The sequence below is a fragment of the Arachis ipaensis genome, chromosome B9 (genome assembly GCF_059453495.1).
Source record: "Arachis ipaensis isolate K30076 ecotype BB chromosome B9, ASM5945349v1, whole genome shotgun sequence".
NCBI lineage: Eukaryota > Viridiplantae > Streptophyta > Magnoliopsida > Fabales > Fabaceae > Arachis > Arachis ipaensis.
Genome location: NC_142444.1, coordinates 51,888,909 through 51,895,303, shown reverse-complemented (window position 1 = coordinate 51,895,303; position 6,395 = coordinate 51,888,909). Strand labels below are relative to the sequence as shown.

The window sequence follows — 6,395 nt, the reverse complement described above, 5'->3', positions numbered from 1 at the left end:
TTCTTCTGAGTTGACCCATTATTCACAGGATTCCTTTCAGAAGTGTACATGAATTGGTTATTTGCAACCATTTCAATGAGTTCTTGAGTTTCTGCAGGCGTCTTCTTCAGATGAAGAGATCTTCCAGCAGAGCTATCCAATGACATCTTGGATAGTTCAGACAGACCATCATAGAAGATTCCTATGATGCTCCATTCTGAAAGCATGTCAGAAGGGCACCTTCTGATCAATTGCTTGTATCTCTCCCAAGCTTCATAGAGGGACTCACCATCCTTCTGTCTAAAGATTTGGACTTCCACTCTAAGTTTGCTCAATTTTTGAGGTGGAAAGAACTTTGCCAAGAAGGCATTGACTAGCTTTTCCCAAGAGTTCAGGCTTTCCTTAGGTTGTGAATCTAACCATGTTCTAGCTCTGTCTCTTACAGCAAAAGGAAAGAGCATAAGTCTGTAGACTTCAGGGTCAACCCCATTGGTCTTGACAGTGTTACAGATTTGCAGGAATTCAGCTAAGAACTGATGAGGATCTTCCAATGGAAGTCCTTGAAACTTGCAATTCTGTTGCATTAGAGAAACTAATTGAGGCTTAAGCTCAAAGTTGTTTGCTCCAATGGCAGGGATTGAGATGCTAAACTTGCAATTCTGTTGCATTAGAGAAACTAATTGAGGCTTAAGCTCAAAGTTGTTTGCTCCAATGGCAGGGATTGAGATGCTTCTCCCATAGAAATCAGGAGTAGGTGCAGTAAAGTCACCAAGCACCTTCCTTGCATTGTTGGCATTGTTGCTGTTTTCGGCTGCCATGGTTTCTTCTTCTTTGAAGAGTTCTGTTAGGCCCTCTAAAGAGAATTGTTCTTTAGCTTCTCTTAGCATTCTCTTCAAGGTCCTTTTAGGTTCAGGATCAGCTTGAACAAGTATGCCTTTATCTTTGTTCCTGCTCATATGAAAGAGAAGAGAACAAGAAAATAGGAAATCCTCTATGTCACAGTATAGAGATTCCTTGAGGTGTCAGAGAAAAAGAAGAATAGAAGGAGGAGGTGGAGAAGAGGGAATTCGAACTTATCAAGAGGGACAGAGTTCAAATTGCACCTTGATGAGGAGTCTTAGTCCTTTAAATAGAAGGATGTGAGAAGAGGGGAAGAATTTTCGAAAATAATTTAAAAAGATTTTGAAATAATTAAAAAGAAATTTGAAAATTTGATTGAGATTTTCGAAAACTAAGATTGGGAAAGAAATAAAGTGATTTTTGAAAAAGATTTTAAAATTAGAAAAAGATATGATTGAAAAAAAATTAATTTTGAAAAAGATGTGATTGAAAAGATATGTTTGAAAAGATATGATTGAAAATCAATTTAGAAAAAGAAAATTTTTAAAATTAAAGTTGATTACTTGACTATCAAGAAATTAAAAGATATGATTTTAAAATTTAAAGTTTGATCCTTTCTTAATAGGCAAGTAACAACTTGAAAATTTTGAAGTAAATCTTTAATTATAGCAAGGATTTTTGAAAATAGTAAAAATAATTATAAAATGGAAAGAAATTGATTTTGAAAGAGATATGATTGAAAAGATATGATTTGAAAAAGATTTGATTTTGAAAAATTATGAAAACTTGAAAAAAATGTGAATTAAAAACAAAATCTTCCCTCTAGTGTCATCCTGGCGTTAAACACCCAGAATGGTGCCCATTCTGGCGTTTAACGCCCAAATCTCTACCTTTTTGGGCGTTAAACACCCAGCCAGGTACCCTGGCTGGCGTTTAAACGCCAGTTTTCCTTCTTCACTGGGCGTTTTGAACGCCCAGCTTTTTCTGTTTGATTCCTCTGCTGAATGTTCTGAATCTTCAATTCTCTGTATTATTGACTTGAAAAGACATAGTTTTGAAAAATATTTTTGAATTTTTGATGATGAGAAACAATAAAAATGCAACTAAGATCAAATAAACAATGCATGTAAGACACCAAACTTAAAAGTTTGTATACTAAGGACTATAACAATATAAAAATGCATATGAAAAACAACAAAACACACTAAACAAGAGAATTTAAATATCAGAGCAATGAAATCATCAAGAACAACTTGAAGATCAATGAAGAACAATATGTATAAATTTGAAAAATGCAAGAAGAAGAAAGTCATGGAATTGACACCAAACTTAAAAATTGATACTAGACTCAAACAAGAAACATAAAATATTTTTTTATTTTTATGGTTTTATAAATTTTTTTGTGATTTTCGAAACTTATATGAAAAAGAAAATAAAAAGAATCAAAACTTTTAATAAGAATTCTAGGAATCATGCAATGTTAGTCTAAAGATTCAGTCTAAAAAGGATTAGACATGTTTGGCCAAGCTTCAGCAGGACATTACATTCAATAGCTAAATTGATGAGAATCAATCAGCTTTTGTGATGGTGGGAACATCACCTTGAAACTCTAGAATTTATTCTTAAAAATTCTGAAGAAAAGATACCTAATCTAAGCAACAAGATGAACCGTCAGTTGTACAAACTCGAACAATCCCCGGCAACAGCGCCAAAAACTTGGTGTTGTTGCCGAACCAAACTTGGCACTGTTGTTGCCGGAAACAAATGCGAAATTGTTGTTCGTTCATTCGTTCCTTCCCCGGCAACGGCGCCAAAAACTTGGTGCACGAAATTGTGATCATCAACAATGGCGCCAAAGGACTTGGAGCTCTCAAACGTGAATCACACTTTGTCACAATTCCGTACAACTAACCAGCAAGTGCACTGGGTCGTCCAAGTAATAAACCTTACGTGAGTAAGGGTCGATCCCACGGAGATTGTCGGCTTGAAGCAAGCTATGGTCATCTTATAAATCTCAGTCAAGTGGATTCAAATGGTTATGGAGTTTAAGGTGATGAAAATAAACATAAAATAAAGATAGAGATACTTATGTAATTCATTGGTGGATTTCAGATAAGCGTATGAAGATGCTTTGTTCCCCTTGAACCTCTGCTTTCCTATTGTCTTCTTCCAATCATTCATACTCCTTTCCATGGCAAGCTTTATGTTGGGCATCACCGTTGTTAATGGCTACATCCCGTCCTCTCAGTGAAAATGGTCCTGATGCTCTGTCACAACATCGGCTAATCAGCTGTCGGTTCTCGATCATGTCGGAATAGGATCCATTGATCCTTTTGCGTCTGTCACACGCCCCACAATCGCGAGTTTGAAGCTCGTCACAGTTATCCCTTTCCAGATCCTACTCGGAATACCACAGACAAGGTTTAGACTTTCTGGATCTCAGGAATGGCCACCAATAATTCTAGCCTATACCACGAAGGTTCCAATCTTAGATTAGAAACCCAAGAGATATGCATTCAAGCCATTGCTAGTAGAACAGAGGTGGTTGTCAGGCACATGTTCATAGATGAGAATGATGATGAGTGTCACGGATCATCACATTCATCAAGTTGAAGAACGAATGAATATCTTGGAGAAGAAATAGACTTGAGTTGAATAGAAAAATAATAGTACTTGTATTAATTCATGAAGAACAGCAGAGCTCCACACCTTAATCTATGGTGTGTAGAAACTCCACCGTTGAGAATACATAAGAACAAGGTCCAGGCATGGCCGAATGGCAAGCCTCCAAACGTGTCTAAGATAGCATAAGACTTATCAAAGATTCAAAGTATGAAAATACAATAGCAAAAGGTCCTTTTTATAGAGAACTAGTAGCCCAGGGTTTACAGAAATCAGTAATTAATGTAGAAATCTTCTTCCGGGCCCACTTGGTATGTGCTTGGGCTGAGCATTGAAGCATTTACGTGTAGAGACTTTTCTTGGAGTCAAACACCAGATTTTGTGCCAGTTTGGGCGTTTAACTCCAGCTTTTGTGCCAGTTTTGGAGTTAAACGCCAGATTTCTTGAGCTGACTTAGAACGCCTGTTTGGGCCATCAAATATCGGACAAAGTATGGACTATTATATATTGATGGAAAGCCCAGGATGTCTACTTTCCAACTCAATTGAGAGCGCGCCAATTGGGTTTCTGTAGCTCCAGAAAATCCACTTTGAGTGCAGGGAGGTCAGAATCCAACAGCATCTGCAATCCTTTTTCAGCCTCTGAATCAGATTTTTGCTCAGGTCCCTCAATTTCAGCCAGAAAATATCTGAAATCACAGAAAAACACACAAACTCATAGTAAAGTCCAGAAGAGTAATTTTTATTTAAAAACTAATAAAAACATAATAAAAACTAACTAAAATATACTAAAAACATACTAAAAACAATGCCAAAAAGCGTATAAATTATCCGCTCATCAGATGGCAATCTACCTCATGGTCACAACATGCCTCAGCAAGAAATCCTAGAGATTGAGCTATTTGATGTATAGGACATAGACTTCATGTGACCTTTCCCACCTTCATACTCAAACACCTATATCTTCGTGGTAGTGAATTATGTGTCTAAATGGGTTGAGGTAGTCACATCACCCACGAATGACACTAGAGTAGTGATGAAGTTCCTCCAGAAGAACATCTTCAGTAGGTTTGGTGTCCCTCGAACACTGATCAGTGATGGAAACATCTTGACTATATTCTGAACCAATATGGAGTTCGCCATAAAGTGGCCACCCCATATCATCCACAGACAAATGGGTAAGCTGAGGTCTCAAATAGAGAACTGAAGAGAATCCTGGAAATGACGGTGAGTACCTCTAGAAAGGATTGGGCAAGAAAGCTTGATGATACTCTCTGGTCATACATAACAGGTTTCAAGACCCATATAGGAACATTACCATATCAATTAGTGTATGGGAAAGCATGCCACCTTCCAGTGGAGCTAGAACACAAGGCCTACTGGGAGACCAAACTCCTAAACCTTGATGCAAAGGTAGCAGGAGAGAAACAGTTGCTCTAACTAAATGAGTTAGATGAATTCCGACTTGCTGCATTTGAAAATGCAAAAATTTATAAAGAAAGGGCCAAGAAATGGCATGACAGAAAGATATCTTCCAGTGTCTTTGAACCTGGACAGAAAGTTCTACTCTTCAATTCTAGACTAAAGCTCTTCCCAGAAAAGCTTAAGTCACGTTGGACAAGACCTTTCCTGATCACTAATGTATCACCCTGTGGTCATATAGAACTCCAGAGTAACCACTCTAATAAAAGATTTACTATTAATGGCCAGAGAGTGAAACATTACTTGGGTGGTGAAGTTGAGCAAGAGAAATCCACCCTATTGCTGACATAAGCACAGTAAAGTCCAGCTAAACGACAGTAAAGAAGCGCTTGTTGGGAGGCAACTCAAGGATTAATAGCTTATTATTGTTTTCAGTTTCTTTAATTGTTCTCATTTAATCTAGTTTTATTGAAATTTCAAGTATTTCTTAGTTAATTTACTTTCTAATGTTTATGATCATGTATACCTCCTAGAACAAAGACAGCAATGTTCAGAGCTAAAAATAGAGCACCCCTGAGGAAAGCCCCTTGTTGGCGTTGAATGCCAGACAAAAGGGAAGGATGGGCGTTAAACGCCATAAAGAAACAGCAAGACTGGCATTGAACGCCAGCCAGGGAGTACTGGCTGGGGGATTAAAGCCTCCAAGGAGCAGCAAGCCTAGAGTTGAACGCCAGCCAGGGAGCATTGGTTGGGCGTTCAACGCCCTGAAGGGGGAAGAAAGCTGGTGTTGAACGCCAGCCAGGGAGCACTGGTTGGTCGTTAACACCCAAAAAGGAGTGGCAAGCTGGCGTTGAACGCCAGCCAAGAGGCACTGTCTGGGCGTTCAACACCCAGGAGGAGCATAAAGTTGGCGTTGAACGCCAGAATGGGGGTATTTTGGGCCTTCAACGCCCAACAAAGGTAGGGGGAGTTTTGACTTTTTCAAAACATATCTTCTCCAAATCTTATCTTTTTAATCTTATCTTTCCACCATCATATTTCAATTTCAAATTCCTTTCAAATTTAAAATCTTTTCAAATCTTTCTCAATTCTTTTTCAAATCTTTTTCAAAATTTTATATCTTTTGCAATTCTTTTTCAAATCCTTTATTAAACTTTTAAATATTTTCTATATCTTTAATAACTTATATCTTATCTTTCTTTATCTTTTTCATATCTTTAATACTCTAACAATTTTAAAATATATATTTTACCAAATTTTGACTCATATCTTCACTATCTTTTTCAAATTTTGAAAACCCACCCTATGCCTCCCTGTATATATACCAACCGAAACCCCCTTGCTCATCCGTCCTCCCTTCGAATTCTTCTTCTCCTCTTTGTCTTCTTTCTTCTCTTTTTGCTCAGGAACGAGCAAATCTTTTAAGTTTGGTGTGAAAAGAGCCTTGCTTTCTCACTCCATTCGAATTCCATGGCTCCAAAAAGTGGAAAACCTACTCCAAGAAGCAAGAAAGAAGATAACCCAACAGTTATT

The 6,395-nt window shown here is 37.6% G+C and overlaps 1 non-coding gene across 1 annotated transcript; it reads left to right on the top strand.

Moving 5' to 3' along the window:
• Window positions 1-200: 200 nt before the first annotated feature.
• LOC148544640 (small nucleolar RNA R71) lies at window positions 201-308 on the top strand. The gene has a single exon (XR_015901970.1). It is a non-coding gene; the product is annotated as a small nucleolar RNA R71 (small nucleolar RNA).
• Window positions 309-6,395: the final 6,087 nt, after the last annotated feature.